Here is a 20,551-nt window from a genome sequence, read left to right as displayed (position 1 = left end):
AAGTACACAAATATAGAGGAGTAGGACTATATACAAAACACTACCTTATTTAATTTTTTTTGTGACTGAATCTTGAAACAAATGGGTCAAATAAATTTAATTTTTCTATGTCATATTTGGAAAATTAATATGAACATTTACAAAATCTTTAAAAAATTTTTGTTATGAGATAACCTTCTAAAATTCTAAAAACAGTTACATCTTAAAAGAAAATCTGGATAGACTGAATGGAATTTATCGTATACAAATTAATTATAGAGGTGCAAAAATGTATGTTACACGGATTCATACAAACAATCGCAATAATTATAAGAATAGTAAGCCATATCTCAAACGCAAAACTACATCTTACATATCCTCACTATAAATTGGTTAATTTTTTATTATTTATCATATATTATAAGAAAAATTGTCGTGGGATAAAAACTTGTACTCTTGTTAATAATTTTGAGATTCGTAGAAATCAGTTAGAAGGAAGTGTAAATTTTGATATTAAATAAGAAATAGTCATAGAAAATGAAGTGAATAAGAAAATACAACCTAAAAATGGAAGATAGCTATATGTTTCTTGTTTTCCTTAATGTCAATAGTAAATTATTTTATTTTTATAGTAGCCAAAATTGAAAAAAAAAAATTTCATTCGTCAGATATACACAGATTCTAACAAGAAGTGATAGTTCATATACTTATTATGTCATATAAAATGCACAAATTTCGTAACAAAAGTAATTTTTGTTCCGTGCAACTGGACAAAAGTATCTTTTTCGGGGCACTTTGGGGAAAGTTTCTGTTTTGTTCTGCATTACATGACCATAAATTCTTGAGTATATTAAAATGCGTATATCATAGCAAACATAGAAGTACTTAAAATGTTTAAGTCACATGTTACATAAGTATATGTATTTTATGCACACGTGTACTTGAATACGTAATAATTATAAAATTAAAATTTTTTTTCATATTGGATTCTTAAGGACCTTTTAAAATTAGGTGTTATCTAATTTTTTCAATTTGTGTTATACTGAGTTTAATCAAATTTCAGTTGAAAGTTTCACTTCTGCCGGGGGTTCCGAGATCTACACCTGGTTTTTCATACATCAACCACATCATTGTCAAGTGTATTAAGTGATAAGTCCATTTGCTACCTTAAAGTTAAATGGATTAAACAGCCAACGTAGGAAAATGTATATTTGTCATTTGATAGTTTTTTAATATGATCGTTTATAATGACAACTTCAGTTTGTCAAAGGACTCTTGTTTATCGCATTTATGTCAATAGTAAATTGACTTTCATATGATTGCAGAAATTTGTCGATTAAGGCTACACTACCTGGCAAATAAAGCTAGAAGATTGACTTTACAGTACTGTCCTTTTCTAATCTTGCACCAATCAATCTTAATGTTTCTGATGGCGTCACTGTTTTAGAATGGCGCTTGAGGCCAATAGCCGAACAATGTACTTAGATACATAGTAATAGCTTATGATCTAGTCATATTTATATATATAGCTCTAATTTTTAATCAAGCCAGACAAGGTAATCACAATTCTGCTCTTTGGTAGCCAATTTTTGATACTCTCTCTTTATGCTGTTACTGTACTGTAGTGAAATACTTCGCCGAAAAGGTGGAGCAGAGATTTAAATCCATTAACTAAGAATTCGTGAAATTTTACCCTGACTACTCAGCCACGACTCTACGGTGCACTCTACTGTGTGGTCAGTTATACGCCAGTGTGCCAACAGCCGGGCGTTGGTTTGACTGGACTAAGCCACGTCCGTGACAATGCATTAGAAGAGTGTAAAATTGTATCCATACTTCGTAAAAAAGCATAGATTTCATATACGAACCACGCATCCAAACAGAGAACAAGTAGCTAAAATTAATTTTGGAAGTAGAAAAAAAGCCAAAGGTATACCACTTGATTACTGCAATCACATCATAGCGATATAATCTTACTAATATATAAAGCAAAGTTGCGACAAACGTTGTAATCGCTAACTGCCAAAACTACTCAACTCATTTTGCTGAAGTTCTTTATACTGATCCCTGACACTTCCAAGTTGGTTGTCGTATAGTTTTTATCTTAGAAAAATGACTAACAATAGCAATAAATAAGCTTAAAATTATGCGGAAGTACGCTATATTTTTACTTCAGTTCAGCAAGATCTAATAGGTGGTGTGGAAGTCAAATCAAAGCTACCTGTTATAAATGTAAGTTAATCTAATCATTAGATCATATAGCTATCGATGACACTCTTCTCCAATGGCCATGCGACTTACGTTGAACTCCTTTTCGAACCACCAAAATAAACAAGTGCCACGAATAAAAGGCATTCTAAACGCGAACATCTCTGGCATAATATCAGAAAACATCTAGACAGAGCACGATTTGCTCTTATAATGAGGGGCTTTATAGTCGGTCTTCCAACTGGCTTGATGCTTCAGGAACAGATTTTGCTATAAAAACGAAAGCATTTTCAGCTGCTGGTACATTTTTTAAGTCTACATCTTTTTTTGCAGTTGTGTAGCCATGTTCTTCACCACTGATATTGTCAATATTCTTGCTTGTTTTATTTCATCAAACATTGAACTGCATAAAATTTGTTGATCAGCGTTTTTCTCTTTCTCTGTTTGGACCTTTCTCAAAACTCCGTCAATACTTAGTTTACTTATACCTGATGTACATGGTCAGTTTGCATGCCATTCAGTTATCGTATGGGGATGCAGTAAGTGTTTCATAAATTTTTCACGTACATAGCTATAAGCATTAGGCAAGTAAAAGTGCAACGTTGTTGCAGAAGATCATAATTCCAACGGAAATTTTTATTTGCGCTTTGACCTATCCCACACTCTCTTGATGACGCTTTTCGTTTCAATAGGTAACGTGTCCTGCAATATGTATAAGAAATGATGAACCAAATTGAGGGACTGAATAAGGCTTCACTTATTATTAGGTACATTAAACATCTTAATGTGTTTGATACATATTTTAAAATCAGAAAAAATGTTTACTTTTAGATGAATTGTCGTGATGTACACGTTACAGCGTAACAAATACTTACTTTTGCTGTACTTGAGATGGAATTAGTTAATAACAGGGAAAACCACCCTGAGGAGCTTGAGCACCCAATTTGGCTGAAAATTCAATTAACCTCTTCTTTAGCAGCTCATCCCATCAGCATACCCATAAAGGTGTATTCTCTAGGCACACTTTCCCAACTGATGGTGAGCAGTTGGTTACTCGAAGAACGACCCGAAGGCAAGATATTCTTTGGCCAGTGACGTACCTCCCTCCAGCATGCTTTTCGTACGCAGAGACTCCAAGGGTAAAAGTAAAGCTACCCGCAACTGGCTCTCTATCATTGATAACAATAATAAGGTATGACTGGAAGTATGATTACTGGCCCTTTTAGGGCCTCTATAAGTATTTACGTTCTCTAATTAATCATCAATCTCATCGGTTATTTTTAGGACCATCAAACATAAGCTATCTTACTAAAAAAATCATTTTAACGACCATTTCAGTAACGATTCGTCCACGAAGAGACAATATAAGGCCAGACACTATGAAACCAAGTCAATCATTCACTGGCAGATGTCACGAGTAGAGTTTTTTGACTCTTAACTCTTATCATTTAACCAGAAATCAGCAATCCTCTCCAAGATCTGCGCTGGGCAAACCTAACAGTGAAGCTATGAAAGAAAAATCAATTTTAAATAAACGGAACGATATCCAATAGGAAAGTGCCACAGACCTATATCCCTACCTTGGATCACCAAAATTACTAAGCTTGGCGGGAAAAAAGGTGCTTTGGATACCAACGTCTCTAGCGTAACACCAGAAGACGTTGAAAAATAATACTGCAACGAGTTTCAACACTTAAGAGCTTTGAGGTTTTTCTCCCGATCAATCTGATGCTACAAAAATAGGTCAGAGAATACCACACTTGGGTATTAGGGCAGTAATATTTGCTGGAAACTTTAGTTAAGTGAGAGTTAAGCTCACTGGTCCTTTTAAGGGCCATTAAATATCAAACTAGCTTGCCAACAAATACATTACTACTTAAAAAAGTTAACAAAAAATAGCCCTTAGGGCTCACAAAAGTTTTAACCATGCCTATAGTCGCAAGAGGAAAAATTGTAAGGAGAACTTTAAAAGCTTTAAATTTATACAATTTAAGGTGTCATGAAACTGACTAAGAACATTTATTAAGATTAAAACAGCATTTTATTGTAACTCTGACAGTAATCACTTAAGTTTCTGAGCTTTTTAAATTGGTACAATAGTATATATTTGTATTCATTGTAGCGGTGAAAATAGAGAAATTAAGCTCCATAATTTTGTTGCTCTGGTAGTGAAGCTGTGAGATTAGGAAAAACAATTTCTTAATTAAATTTTTTTTGTCAGTTTCAAATCTGCCAACAATTATTTTATGGCAAAAGAAACGCATGGTACTTTTTGACATCATCATATTCCTTTTACTTTTTGCATCTTATTTTTGACCAAATAAATTGAATGGGTTCTAAAAAAAATGTTCTTAATTCAAAGTTTTTCGTTCGTAGAAGTGTCAAAAATGTATGTAAAATTTTTAACTAAATACATTTCACATAACGTGTCAATACACTATGTTGTTGCGCTTATTAAATCTCGAGAAAAAACGGAAAACTGCTTATTTATTATATACTACATCCCCTTTCACCTATTTTTTCCTTCCTTAAAAGAGAGACGGAGCTGTCTTGGAAAAAGATAAAGATTCTCTGCCCTGATCACCACTCCCAAGGTGTTGGCTGCACGGAACAAAATTTCGAGTTTTCACAGCTCAAATGACCCGCGAGAAAATCAGATAACTCTTTAAAATGTTAACATTATGCTGGCAAAACAAAAAGTCGTACATAAAGGGCCATGCCGTCAGACCATCTCAGGTAAGTGTAGAAAACTATTTTAATTGCATGTCATATATGGCATACTATAAAGTCATTCAAAACGTGACACAAATTCTTTCAATAACTCATCTGTTAAATCTAATATTTCCTTAGTGATTTTTCCACTAAATACTGAGTAAATGGAGGCACATTGGGTGATTGAAGTAGTCATCATCTAATACATTATCTCAAACAATAAATGCACGAAATTGAATCCAGTTTCCAAATTCAAATTCTTTGTAATAGTGCAAGTATGTTTGAATTAGTTTAGGCCATCTTGTAGTACGTGATGGAGGTTTAATGGAACATAAACGACTGTCATCTAAATTTTTTATGATTTTTTATTTGTAACCAGAGTATATAACACATACAGAGCAATAGAAACATTTGAATTTCCTTGAAACCCTGCAGATATGAACAAATACCTATTAACAGGCTAGTTTACTTTAACTTTAACTGCAGTGTATACAAAAAAAATCATAAAAATCTTATAACGCAATAATGATGAACTAAAGGGCCAGTTCAGCTAATATCCAAACACCAAAATAATACTATGCTATTTATAAGAGTTAACGAAAAATTTCATATTTTACCATTGCAAGTGATCACATAACTGTTTAAAATAGAATCAGTATATTATAAAAGCTTACAAGTGCACATTCATTTTTTTATTTAATTTATATTTTGTCTTCTTGTAATTTGTAGTAAATCGGGATAATTTATTAGTGCACTAAGTAACTTCATAGCATATGTGTAAGTGTTCTTATGACTCATAGTTTTTGGAATTTTTAGTGATTGTATTAGTTTATTCTCGTTACATTTTTTGAAGTATTATATTGTAATTGTAACTCACTATTATTAATCAAAATAGATTTAAAATAAAAAGATTTTTTATACTTAAAGGTTTGTCTGTTTTATTCTTATTTTTATTTACAATTTTTGTAAGTTTGCTTTGTATTTTTTGTAGAACATTAACATAGGTAATGTATGCACCATCAACAGCATTTATACAATAGCTTATTATGCTGTGAAACAAAGCACAATATATAATTTGAAGTGTATCACAGCTCATGCACTTAGAGATCTTACGAAATTTTTGTACTGAATCCTTGGTTTTTTTTTTTTTTTTTATTATTTTCAGTATAATTGTCCTATTTAAAATTAAAACTAACCTCAAAAATGAACAAAAAACTAACCTCGAATACTCGCAATATTTAATGCTTTTTATTTTTTTTCTCTAATTGTAAAATTTAATTTTCGTGGTATGCTATCATATGAGTTTCCAAATGTCACAAAAACTGTTTTATCTATATTAAGTAAAACTCGTCTAGAGCCAGTCAATCGACTGTATGTGTAAAATATTTTTGTATATTACCTTTGACTTTACTCCAAAAGTATCCAACAAAAGTAATTGCAGTATTGTCAGCATAAGACAAATACAACCATTAGACATAGCCGTTAAAAAATCATTGACATATATTATTAACAATAAAAGACTATATTTTTTCTTGTAATACCCCAGTAATAATTTTCTTCATACCACTTTGATCTTGTCCCATTCTTACACACTAAAACCTATTGTCAAGACAGATTTCGATAAAGTCTGATGCATTACTTTTTATACTGCAGTTATACAGTTTTTCAAACAATATAGTATGACTCACAGTATTTAAAACTTTTGCCAAATCAATAAAAATTATCAAATTATCCTACTTTCATCTGAGTTATTACATAATATTTTAGTTAAATAATTAAGCACATTCTTAGATCCTCTTCTTTTTATAAAACCATATTCATAATTAGCAATGATATAATTGTGAAACATCAATTTTATAAGGCTGTTGTAAATTTTTCTTTCATATATTTTTGCTACGTTAGATATCTAGTGACATAGAGTGGTAGTTTAACATTTTTTTAAAACGAAGTTCTTCATGTCGCGTACTCGGGGGGCTGGAATTTTAAAACCAACAGACTTTTTTTTTGGAAACGAAAGTGGTTTACCCAAAGTCTCTTCCTCTCAAGCTTCCCCCTTACCCCGTCCCCCTTACCTACTGTTCTCCCCACTATATATGTATCTCTGCCAACCGTGCCGTGTTACTCTACTACACACCTTTGCCCACCATTCCCCCTTACACTCCCAAGCAATTAATTTGTAAAAAAATTTCAAATTATTTTCCCTCTATGATTTTTCTTTAACTTTAATTTTTTTCTTTTACAATTCTAAAAAAAAAAAATAAAAAAAAACACTTTCCAATAAAGATATTTAAATCTTCGACTTCATGCATATCAGTCGGGTACCTTATTCACTCTGCTACGAGCGCTGCCATCTATAGGAACTAGGTTTCTTGTACTTATCGTGTGGTTCGTAACTATAATATTCCATTTTTATAGGCATTCATTGATAATACATTTAATTTACGATAAATTGTGTATTTGTTTTCTAAATAATACATCTTAGAAAAAAAAAAAAAAAAAAAAAGTAGAATAGAGTTGAAGAACATATCAATAATTTTTGAAGGCGTTTATTCCAAATTCAACAAAAAAATTATGTTACAATATCACATAATTACATGAATAAAGTAATTCATTAGATCAATCATAAATGAATGATGTCAACATAATAAATCATTATATAAATATAATTCGAGTTTTATATCATTTTAATGGTTTTTAAGGGCACTTATTTTTAATTTAATAAGCAAATAATGGCACAATATCATTAAGTAATTATACAAAAATAAATAAAACAAAAATTGTAATGATGGGCTATAAAATCGCAAAAAAATAAGTAAAAAAAAAAATTTTTTTTTAAATAAATGAAATAAAACATGAAAATAAAATGAAATAAAATTACAAAAGACATAAATAAATACAATGGAATGAAAAAAAATGAAATAAAAAAGGGAATGAAAAAAAAAAAAATAAATATGGAAATAAAGAAAGAAATACAAAAAAATGAAAAAAATGTAATAAAATGAAATATGAAAAAAAATGAAACAAGAAATGAAAAATAAAAAAATAAAACAAGAAATGAAGGAAAAAATAGAACAAAAAAAAAAAAAAAAAAAAAAACAAATGAAAAAATTATAAACGAAATTAAAACAACAAACCAGGGGGTAATAATGGGTAATGGGACCCACGGTAAAAACGACGTTCTTTAAACGTGAGATGAGTATAGATACAATTTCTCAGAAAACTAGGGGGTCGCCAGATCCACAGAAAGAACGAAGCTCTGTAAACGTTAGTACTGCATTCATGTTGTTTACTAAAACAAAAATTTGAAAAACGAATAAAAAAGAAAAAAAAAAATAGTTTAGTACTCATGATGGTTGAACTTCGTGAGAACGTCATGCATAAATACAGTACTCATAAAGTTCAACCATCGTGAGTACTAAACTATTGTTTTTTTTTTTATTCGTTTTTGAAATTTTTGTTTTAGTAATCAACATGAATGCAGTACTAACGTTAACAGATTTTCGTTCTTCCTGTGGGTCTGGCGACCCCCTTGTTATCTGAGAAATTGTGTCTATACTCATCTCATGCTTAAAAAACTTCGCTCTTACCATGGGTCCCATGACCCATTAATACCCCCTGGTTTGTTGTTTTATTTTCCTTTATAATTTTTTCATTTGTTTTTTTTTTTTTTTTAATTTCTTGTTTTATTTTTTTCTTTATTTCTTGTTTTATTCTTTTGTTTCCAGACTTATATACAGGTATAACATTAGCAATTTCAAGTGCAACTGGTGATATTGATTAATCAATGCACACATCAAAAATGGTTGCTAGTACATCCATAATATTCTCTGATCCTAACTTTTGTATTTATGTAGTCATTAAGTACTCTGTAGTTGTAATGTCTTATCTGTTTGTAAGCTTTTAGACTAAATTTCATCATCATTCTAGTATAATTCTTCTTGTTAGTTTAACATTTTTGTAGTACTTCCCTGTAACTGCATGATTACTAAAATTTTGTACGTTAAAATCTTTTTCAAGTTCTTCCATTTCCGTTTTATTTGATTAGTCTATCCGAATTATTTGATTTTTGGATTGTTAAGTTATCCAATCTTCATTTTACACTCTCTTTTAAGTGACTTTTTTAATATTCATTCTATTTCATGTATACTTTTACTATTCATGCAGTTTATCAGTAATTTATTGTTTTTAACATACACATTTTTTTTTGTATACTTTTAGTATCAGACATTATTTGTGTTATTTTATATTTTATATTGACATTATTCTTATCATGTTCATATGTTTTTATTATTATTTAAGAAATTCTTGTTTTACAAGATTTTTCTCTACTTACTGTATCAGTAAAAAACTTATTGGTGGTATTTTTTACATTTTCTTCTGTTTGTCATTGAATAACACTCTTTTTTTTTCTAAATTTTTATTAGTTCTTTTAAAATACAATTTTCTTCATTCATCTTTCTATTTAGTTGTTTAAGTAGTAAATTCTCTGTTTTTATTCAAGCGTTCATCATTATTTGAACTATTCAAGCCATTATTAACAAGATAAATGCAATTGGGATACTGAAAATGTTTTATGACATTTACTTTCGAGTGTTCAAAAAATTTTTTGAATCTATAATAACTAGTAGGATGGTGACAAATGTATGTTGTAAAGCTCAATCCAGAGGACACCTTGACCCGCCAGTTCTAATTTATGGATGTATTACATATCTGTGAATAGAACTGTCAGTACGTGTGTGTCAACACTGTTAATGAACGTGATGATTACGTTACCACGTTATGATCGGTACCTAATGAATAGTATATACGTTATTTGTACACTCACACGGATGTAAAATAGATGTGTAAATCAGGACTGGCAGGTCCTGGCGCCCACTTGATTAAGCGTATTTCAAAATGCGGGCGCCTGGGGCGTCTGACAGGTTCAATTCTGAAACGTTTTAAATCTCCAAAGTCAGGCGCTCGTCCTTACGTTACCAACTCTGTATGTGTGCGTGCGTGCGTGCGTTTGCGTGTGCGTGTGTGTGTGTGTGTGTGTGGAATAGCAAACGAGAAAATGACTTAACAGACCTGCACTCTAGCACATTTGGAATTTATAAGTAACCACATTAAAATTTGCGAGTAATTAAATTTATTGACTTTCCCATCCAGTTCGAGATTGCCAGGGCAACTCAATTTTTTCAGTTAAAACTACAGATTTTTAGAAAAGTTGTAATACGTAGCAGTTGAAAAAAAATGCCACCTTGACCAGGACTTGAACCTGAAACTCTTTTCTTACCGGGAAAGTGTGTTACCAATTTTGCCATCGAGGTCTCGGCGAGTCGTCTCCTCAATTGCTACATTTTATAGTTTTTTGGCGATTTTTCTGTCAACGCCTGCTCATATGATACATAAGAATATTCTCAATTAATCTAATTTTATCAATGGGTGTGTAATAATGCAAGTAATTAAACTTATCGACTTGATGAACGATCGATGAACCTAGGGCAAAAAATACATATAATTCTTTGTACTATTATTTTACAAAACAAATCATTCACGAATCATTTTCATTACAGTGAGATCAGTACTGGAATTTAAATTATTATTGCTACAGTGTTTAGATTCATACGCCGATTAGTATATGCGATTTGTTACATTAGAAATACATATATACATTGGCCAAGAGACCCTATTATAAATATCCAACAGTTTCATAATCTATATGGATTTTCAGGCACAGTTGGAGCAGCAGCCGAAAGCCACATAAACATCCCTTTGTACCATGATAGGGGTCACTATATCAACTGGAAAAATAATGCATCAGTACAGTTGCACGTAGTGACAAATGCGAATCTATATTTCATCCATGCATACGCTAGTCAAATCAGATTGGTACATGACGCACGAGTGTTTGGACTCTCTCGTATTCAAAATATATGCAATAAGGTTTTTTTTTTTCCGAATAATAGTCACTTGATAGGTGATGGTACCTAGTCAACTTAAGAACATTTATTTAAACCACTTCGAAGTAACAGGCATATCTCTGACGTGCAAAAAAAATTTTACAAAAAACTATTTAGTGCAAGAATGGTAGTTAAAAGATCAATCGGACTCCTTAAGAATCACTTGAGTAAAATAATGTTAAAATTGTCAATGGTAACCTTTGATTTAGTTCCTCTCTTTATTATGTCTTGCTGTGTGCTCCACAATGTTTGTATTCTAAATAATAATATCTTTGAGTATAAACACCAAGAGGGTTCTAAGAACAGCGAGGAATGTATAAAGACGATAAACAAAGTTACGGGCAATGCTTTTCAAATTTTATTGTGTCGTGACAACGTTTCGACTACACGTTGGCAGTCCTTCTCAAGTCTAAATTCGACATTGACAAAAATATTACTGAGCAAAGTCAATTCGTATCTTACATCTTTACGTTACATCTTTTCTTGCTCGTAAGATGTAACTTATACGAATTGACTTTGCTCAGTAATATTTTTGTCAACGTCGAATTTAGACTTGAGAAGGACTGCCAAAGTATAGTCAAGTAGTCATGACACAATAAAATTTGAACAGCATTGCCCGTAAATTTTTTTATTGTCTTTAAATATCTATGAGATCAATGAATACAGAAGACCCCATAATGTGCACATAATTCATAATAACACTATTTCTTGAGCTTCAAAAAATGCGGGATTAACGAAATGCAATTCAATTGCAAATAAACTATATCGAAATTTATAAAAATATGCTTGCAAATACTCATCACTGGTTAACTTGCTTAGCACAAATTTATTTTTATTCATAGTAGTTTTGTTATTTAAAATATACAATTTTTTTTTTTTATATAATGATTGTCCACAAACATTTTCAGTGTCTTCGTCACGTATTTCAGAAGAAATAACTGATTTAGGAGTCATGTACACTTAATTTTTAGCACGTCATCCAGTTCCTCAATCGATTTATAATATACAATATATATGTTATGCGTGACCAATTAGTGTTGATTCAAAAAATTTTATTACCTCGTAGTATTTAAAAACTTTTTTGTCGTTGCCTTTTTTTTTTGTGTTTCTTAATTAATTTATATTAGTCCTTCTACTTGGTAAATTTTTTTCGGCACTGTTCTGATGGCACATCGTATGAAAAACTTTGCATAGTTTTAGCTACTTTTTTCTACATTTTTGTTTTGTTAGAATTTGCTAAGCAAAATTTTAATTGGTGATTCTTATAAATGCGTATCAAAATCAAAATCATAGGCTTAGTCTTATTTTTTTCTCTTCTATATTAAACAAATAAAAAAAAGTTATCTGTAAAACATTTATGTACTCATACAAATTACCAATAATCTTACACATTTATAAGTATAATAAATATTGTACCTACCTGTGTGACTAAGTGAATTGGAGCTTTTTCGTTTATTTGAAAATTTTATTCTAGTCAAGGCACCAGAGCCAAAAAAAATTGAGAAAAATAGTGGTCCCTTATAACACTACGATATTCAGCTTAAAATTAAGATAAAAGAACTTTGCACAACATCCTAAATCGTTCACTTCGACGGAGATACGCGTGATTGTTTTTTATCGCAAAATAACTTTCGTTGGATAAATAAAAAGTGTTTGAAAAAAGGAGAAAATTTTTTCTATTGTTTAAGCGAATGAGAAAGCTGAAAAACGCAAAAAAAATTAAAGTGCATGGAAATACATGTCGCAGTATTCAGAATGGAATGAAAAACTATGCTTTATCAGACAATAGTATAATTTTTATTGTACATCAAGTATAATAGAACATTTTAAAATGGCGGCCTATTGGACAGCTCTTAATTAAAAATTTAAATTGTGCATAAAATGTGTCACAGGCATGGCGTCAATATCTATTTGGTTTGTATCAGTGAGAAACAACATTACCTTTACTACCTAAAAAACTACACTTATAAAATAAACAAATAAAAATATGTTAAATATTAGCAAAAAATGTAAGTACAAGACTGTATTGTCTGCAATTTTCTACTTCGACAAGAGTAATTTGTACAATTAATCACGCTTCTTTTCACATGAGTTTAAAAAAAAGTTGCTCTAGGACCAATATAATCCGAAATACAATGCTTTCAGGCATTCTGGCTGTTATACTTGATTTTCAGAATTAGGAGTGGCGAGATTTTTTAACTAAAGGTTTATTGTACCGAACAAAATTCTTTTCCAATAGAATTGGCTAATCATTTTGAATGTAACGACTATTTAAAGTAGTGTTAAATAGTGCGTGAGTCGCGGTACTTGAGCAGCTGCAGCCAGTGAAGCATCGCGCATGCACAGTAACTCAAAAAAATCTTTTGTAGAGCCTTTCGGCGTCATACCTGGATTCTTAGTTACACAATTAACGCTTTTCAACCTCCTGCACATAAACGATGCATCGCTTGCTACAGCTGCTCAAGTTCAATGGCTTACGCGGTATTTTATACTACTTTAGTTAATCATTATATGTAAAAAGATTGACTAATTCTATAGGAAAAAAATTTTGTATGGTATAGTAAACCTTTAACCAAAAAATCGTGCCAGTCCGAAGTCGGAAAATCGAATATAACGGCCAGAATGCGTAAGAAACTGAAAGTTTTGCATCTGTCTTCTATTTGTCCTAGATCAACTTTTCTTTTAAAATTTATGTAAAAATAGGCATAATCAATTACACTTAATTGTTTTTGTCTAAGTGGAAAATTGCAGAAAATACGAGTTTGAACCTTCGTTTTTTGTTAATAACTTTTTTGTTGGTTTATTTAATAGGTCAAGTTCCTCAAGCAGTAAAGGTAATGTTGTTCTTGCCTGATTCGAAAGAATTAGATATTGATGCCGTGCCCGTGATACATTTTATACCTAATCAAAGTTTTTAATTAACAACTGTCAAATAGGCCACCATTTCGAAATTTTGCAATCATAATTAGTGTACAATAGAAACCATACTAATATCTATTGAACTTTCATAATTTATTCAATTTTAAATATTGCAACGTGTATTTTCATGAATTCTAATTTTTTTCACGATTTTCGGCTTTTTTACTTGTTTAAACAATAAAAAAGAATTTTTCAGTTTTTTAGAACACTTATTTCTTACGTATAATCATCAGGTCAACATTTTTTGTCATTAACATTTTGCTTTAAAATCAAATCTTTCTAAGATATTTAATGAAAACTGAGAAAAAGCCTTTTTTGAAGTTATTTAACGACAGAAAACAAGAACACGTATCTCCGTTGAACTTAACGATTTAGGGTGTTATGCAACGTACTTTTCTTCAAATTTCAAGCTCAACATCGAATATTATAAAGGACTACCACCTTCTAATTCTCTGGCACCCTGACTATTCTTTGTAATATGTAATTTACTTCTTTTATTATCATTTTTATCACTGGAGTACCAATACGTGTTTAGTTGATTCTCGCTAGTAGTACTAACTCCTTCAGACTTCGTTAATTCAGCTATATAATAAGCTACATTATTATCACTATCCCAACATTCAAAATCTGTTTGTTCCATCCTGAAAGCGTGTGCTTTGAGTTATCAATGGCTGTAGGTTTCTCGTCTGTTGAGTAATCTGATAAAATATCTTCTTTTGCTTTTTTGAATAATTTAAAACGGAATTGTTTATCCTTATTAGAAATCATGGGTAAGAACAAAGTTTTTTAAATACGTCATGAGTACAAAGACACACAATTTCTCAGGTAACAAGGGGGTCGCCAGATGCAGTCCTTATTTTTATAGAGCTTCGTTCTTTCTATGGGTCTAGCGACCCCCTTGTTACCTGAGAAATTGTGTGTTTTTGTACTCATGTCATGTTTAAAGAACTTCGTTCTTACCGTGGGTCCCATGACCGATTCATACTCCCTGGTTTGTTTCTTTAAATTTTTTTACTTTTTTCTTGTTTTTTTATTTTTCTTTACTTTTTCTCATATTTCATTCCATTATTTTTTCATATTTCATTTCATTATTTTTTTTTTTATTCTTTTTCATTTCTTTTTTTGTTTTTTTATTTTTTTTTTTTTTTATTCCCTTTTTTATTTTATTTTTTTTCATTCCATTGTATTTATTCATGTCTGCTTAAATTTTATTTCATTTTATTTATTTATTTATTTTACTTTCTTTCTCATTCATTTTTTTGCAATTGTGTAGCCAATTAATACAATTTTTGTTTTATTTTTATATAATTACTTAGTGACATTTTGCCATTATTTGTTTATCAAATTTTAAATAATCGCCCTTAAAAATCATTGAAATGATATGTAACTCGAAATATACATACATAATGATCTTACATAATTTGTTTATAATTAATTTAATAATTTACTTTATTTATATAATTATGTGACATTGTTACATAATTTATTTGTCAAATTCGAAATAATCGCCCTTAAAAACTAATAATACGTTCTTCAACTCTATTGTATACGTTTATTTTAATAATTTATATATTTATTAAATAATTTATTTATGACGGTAATTATTAGCATTATTTTAATGCCAAAAAAACATTAATTTAAAAAAAAATTGGTAGGTATTTTATGCATCCAATGCATTAAATACCAATAATTAATGCGTAATAACGCGCCTTATTCGATTTAATCTACATAATCATATTTATGCTAAATAAATTTTTTGTTTTTTCAAATGTATTACTTGGAAAAAAAATTTGTTTTAAGAACCAACAGACTTCTAGTAAGCGACTTCTGTTTCATGGAAATCTGTCGTTTTTGATGTTTCAGCCCCCCAATCACGTGACATAAAGAACTTCGTTATAAAAAATAATTAAATAAATAATTTATCATTAGTTGAATGTATTATCAGTAAATGCATACGAAAATGAAAAATAAGTTACGAGCCACACGGTAAGTACAAGAAACCGAATTTCTACAGTCGGCAGCGCTCGTAGCAGAGTAGGTAAGGTACTTAACTCCTTTGCAGGAGGTCAAGGGTTTAAATTTCTTTATTTGAAAGTGTTTTTTTTTTCTTTTTTTTTTTTTTTTTTTTTTTTTTTTTTTTTTTTTTTTTTTTTTTTTTTTTTTTTTTTTTTTAGAAGTGTAAAAGAAAAAAACTTAATGTCAAATAAAAATTATTGTGGGAAAATAAAATTAATCTGGTTTAAGAATTAGTTGCTGTGAAGTGTGAAGGAAAATGGTGGGCTAAGGTGTGCAGGAGAGTAGCATGGCACAGTTAGAAGATAGAGGGTGGGGTGAGGGGAAGTGTGGAGAGGACTGACGGTGAGGGCGACGGGGTAAGAGGAGAAACTTAGAAGGAAGAGACTTCCGGTAAGCCACTTCCGTTTCATCAAATCTGTCGTTTTTAAAATTCAACCCCCCCCCCCCCCGAGTACGCGACATAATTAACTTCGTTCTAAAAACAGGCATTATTGTCGTATTTATTTTATTATAATTATAAGAGTATAGCAACGAGACATTAAAATTAATTGTTATAATAAAAGATGCCATTATTACCTTTTGGGGCACGTTCTAAGACTTTAGCTGATACTTTTATCATAACAGTACTCTCCTTTTCATCACTTAGTTCAAAGTCAATATCTTCTGAATGAAACATAAGAGTTTAAAATAAATCTTAAAATTTAAACAACAAAAACAGCCATAATTTTCTTAACCTATCTGTCACGCACGCTGAGATGTACATACCCACGTGTACATATCTAAAACATGCAGGTCTGTTAACTTATAAGCTTATTTTCACTCAGTTGGTAAAAGAAAAATGGGCACCTGACTTTGGAAGTTAAAAATGTCTTAAAATTGAACCTTTCGGGCCCCCCAAGCTTCCTTATTTTAAATGACACTAATTACACTATACATTCCTTATTAAGATGGTTTGCGAGTGGGTTTGTTTACAGTAGTAGCAACTCAATAAACTCACATACACATACATGCATTACATAGAAGCCTTGCTGTCTCGTTGTGCACATGTGCAAGTAATGTACTCTGGATTGGGCTTTACATAATACATCTCACATTGTGTGGTGTACTACGAATTTTCGAAATTAATCCTAAAATGTCAGTTATGCTTACATCTTTCAGTTTAAAACGCGATTTAACTGCCACCAAACGAACGATGAATTCGATAGCAGTTATGGGAGATTCAGAATGCAATTTCTTTTTATCATCATGTGCGTCTTTTGTCATTTTATTATAAATTTCTTTAAGTTCATTTACAGAGATATCCATTTCACCAACTGCATCGTCATAATTGTTATCGTATTCTTCAGGTATTCTATCTAACAATTAAATTTCTTAATGTTAAGCTTTATGAAATAAAAAAATCGAAGGTACTTCTGGAAAGCAGTCATGGCTCAAAATTGTTTGTAACTCAAAAATATTCAAATCATGAAATATTGAATACAACTGCCTTAACTCAGGTAATTTATAAAAATATGCTGCAAAACTTCGTTACAAATTTTTGCAGCAAGTAACCCAATCTCCATTAATGAAACATCTTCTTATGTATCAGTTGCGCCGATTGCTACTGTATTAAGCTAGAACTAAAGCATGAAAGAAGCCGCCCTATCACAGCTTTAAGTACTATAGATTAAAAAGTAAGAATCACTGTAGTCAAACTTCGACTTACAAATCATATTTTGAAAGCTGACATAGTTCTAACGATCTATGGACTCAAAATCCTTTTCTCTTTGGGCTGCCATAGAATTTACATGTTTGACTGTAACATTAACTATTGTTAAGTTGATTATTTCTAGCTTCTAGAATCGTTTTTTTTACATCACAAAAGATGTTATTAAATATATTTGTTTTAAAATGTAAAGTTTAAAAAGTATTTTAAATTCTTGACTTATTGAGTCTTGACATATTAAACTTTACCCCCCATCTAAAGTTGTTATATCGTGAAAAAACTTTTTTATCTAACTCTTTATATTAAATGAATAGTCTTCATAATTTATTACTCTTTTTGGCATTGTCAGACTAAAACTTTTTTCTTGTAAGCTATTAAGGTTGTTCAGCTGAAAAACCAAACGATATGGATGTGCGACTTGAAGTTGATCGGTGTTTTCAGCAACTGACAATCACTTAGTTAAAAAAAGTTTTTAACCAAGATGATAGGTTATCTTAAAATATAAAGATGCATGATCTAATTTTCTGGATCAGCAGCAAAATTACGAGTATCATCTCTACTGATGATCTGATACCAGAAAAAAATGAGGGAGAAGAGACATGGGCTTGTTATGCTAAAGTCATCAAAAAAATTGGTGAGAATTTGCTACGATCATTTGTACGTGTATAATAAGTGTGACATAAGTATAAACATTGAAGTTTGTTAATACCTTACGCAGCCGTAAGGGGATCGCGATCCGTAGCTAACAAGGTAGTATGATTGCTGATTGACATTACTGAGTCAAGCTGGACTGGGATGTGTTTACCGTGAACTACCTTTACGTTAGATTTTAGATTTGTAAATCATAATTTAACTTATCAACAACACAATCAGCCAACATTCTCTGCTTACAGAGTCTCGTTCCAAATTAGAATTACTCGGTTCTGAAAAAAATCAAGATTCACAGACTATTGACACAGCAACAGCAGTAAGACAAAAAAGATACTAATATAAGAAAAAGTGCTGAGAATTGAGAAGGAAAACTTGGCCTACAAAAAAGGTCTCCAAGTTCATAGGAATATAAGGAAAATGGGACACTTAGAAAGGCACATTTTAATTTATTTGTTTGTTTCTCACAAGAAATTCTTTTAACCTACTTATTTAAATAACTACTTTCTTCTTAAAAAGGAAAAACAACATTAATAATGGTATCATCAGATTTTTTAGAAAGTAAAAGGGTATTTAATTTATGAAAGTCAATTACCATAACTAATTTTTCAAGCCAATAATAAATAATTTATAGTCCTATTTAACAGATTGGACCATCTAGGTCTAGTACTGAACTGTCAATTTCTAACTTGGAAGACTGTTAGGTATAAAGAAAAGGTATAATACAATAAAAACGAATTTCATATGAAAAAAAAGGAATAAGTATAAAAACTGATAAATATGTTGCTTAAAACAAAGTTTTGAATACTTCTACATGTAAACAATACCAGAAATTCTAAAGTTTCAGTTAGTGAAAATGAGGTTTATATTTTTTCTTCTGAATTTTGCAATTAATGCGCAGCTTTTCAAGGCATGTATAAAGGTTTCTCCGGTATTACTTTACCAATTTCCTTAGAGGCTAGTAATAGTTTTGTAAAATATTTGCATCAGAAACGAAATCTACTATCTTTTAATGTACAGCTTTGAACCAAAAATTGAAGACCTTTTCTACTCGTAGGAGCAAAGTAATTACTTTGCGCCATTGGCAAGAAAAATGACGCTCACAACTTAGGCACCAACGTACGATATTTGTGCCCTGTGAACTGTAACGTTTTTCTTTGACCCTTAGTGACAAAAATTATGATTTTTTATTTAGTGCTGTATGATTCTATGTTTTATGGCAAAAATATTTTTCAGACTGATTCAAAAATCGATCTTTTGGTAAAAGTTTTGATAGAAAAAAATTTAGCAACGTTAACTGAAGGGTTATTAGGCTTAAGAAAAATAAAGAGACGACTTCATATATTGAATATTACGTAATAGTTTTATTTTAGACTGACTTATTTAAACGACTTCACAAACTAAAGACGACTGGCTTGACTACAACGGAGTTTTTAAATACACAGACTTGTTTTTCGAAGAGAGCTAAGTATAACGTGCACTTTTGACTACGGTCAAATAAGAACTGAAGCAGGCCTGACTGGTTCTGTTTATATCTCTACTTAAACACACGCTCACATACAATCACACAAACCTACAGCCTATTGATGCAGTCGTGCACTTCAACACTCACTCCCAATTTGAGATAGCTAATAAACTATAAAAGTACAAAAATAGACATAATTTTGTTTTATAAATTTAGATTATATTAATTTTTCATTTTCTATGGCACGGAAATCAAGGTTCAAATAGGCCGAGGATCGCAGTAGCCCGGCGAACACCTTACTTATTGTTGAAACAGAATATGTCATATTAATCATTTATTTTGGTCACAGACTTCATTAAAAATATGGTTTCTGAATTTTTTGTAGAGTTTGATAGTCAAGGGTTTTGTAAAAATGTCTGCCGTTTGTTCTTTAGGACTCAGCCATCTTAAAATTTACTTGGCCATAATTGACACATTTTTTGACATAATGTTCATGAATTTTTGTCATGTATATTTATTTCCGACTTCCACTTATTTCTGACTTAAGTTCTGCTGCCTTGTTGTCACATCCATAGGTCAGCCAGAAAATAAGTTATGTTTAGGATTATTTTAAGAAAATATTTTACTGCTATCAGTTCTCTAGATGCTTCATTTAGTGTCACGTTGTCAGAGAACCTTTGCAACTAGCATCTAAAAATGCTTTCAAGTTATCCTGCCTTCGTAAGTACCTCAGACCAAGAGACTTAGTACCAGCTAGGTACCTGAATACTTATTTGACCATATTATAGTCTTCAACAGTCGGATTTATTTGATGTCGACTAAGTACATTTACAGCATTCACCACATACAGCAATCTGCCCACAGCCTCCCGGTAACAAACATTTTCCGTCGATTTTGTCTCTCATACGTCACTTTGCCCTTGCGATTGTTCTCTTTGTTTTCTTTGTTGATTCA

At 30.8% G+C, this 20,551-nt stretch overlaps 1 protein-coding gene across 2 annotated transcripts in view; it reads right to left on the bottom strand.

Annotated features, from left to right (window-relative positions):
* Positions 1-20,551, bottom strand: part of Tdg (Thymine DNA glycosylase) — an 889,072-nt gene that overhangs the window by 419,481 nt on the left and 449,040 nt on the right. The window lies entirely within an intron of this gene.

Source organism: Copidosoma floridanum, unplaced genomic scaffold, assembly GCF_036245765.1.
Source record: "Copidosoma floridanum isolate Cflo_tuat_1 unplaced genomic scaffold, Cflo_Japanese_pri ptg000004l, whole genome shotgun sequence".
Classification (NCBI taxonomy): Eukaryota; Metazoa; Arthropoda; class Insecta; order Hymenoptera; family Encyrtidae; genus Copidosoma; species Copidosoma floridanum.
The sequence above is the reverse complement of the archived record's forward strand: the minus strand, read 5'-3'. Positions and strand labels throughout refer to the sequence as shown.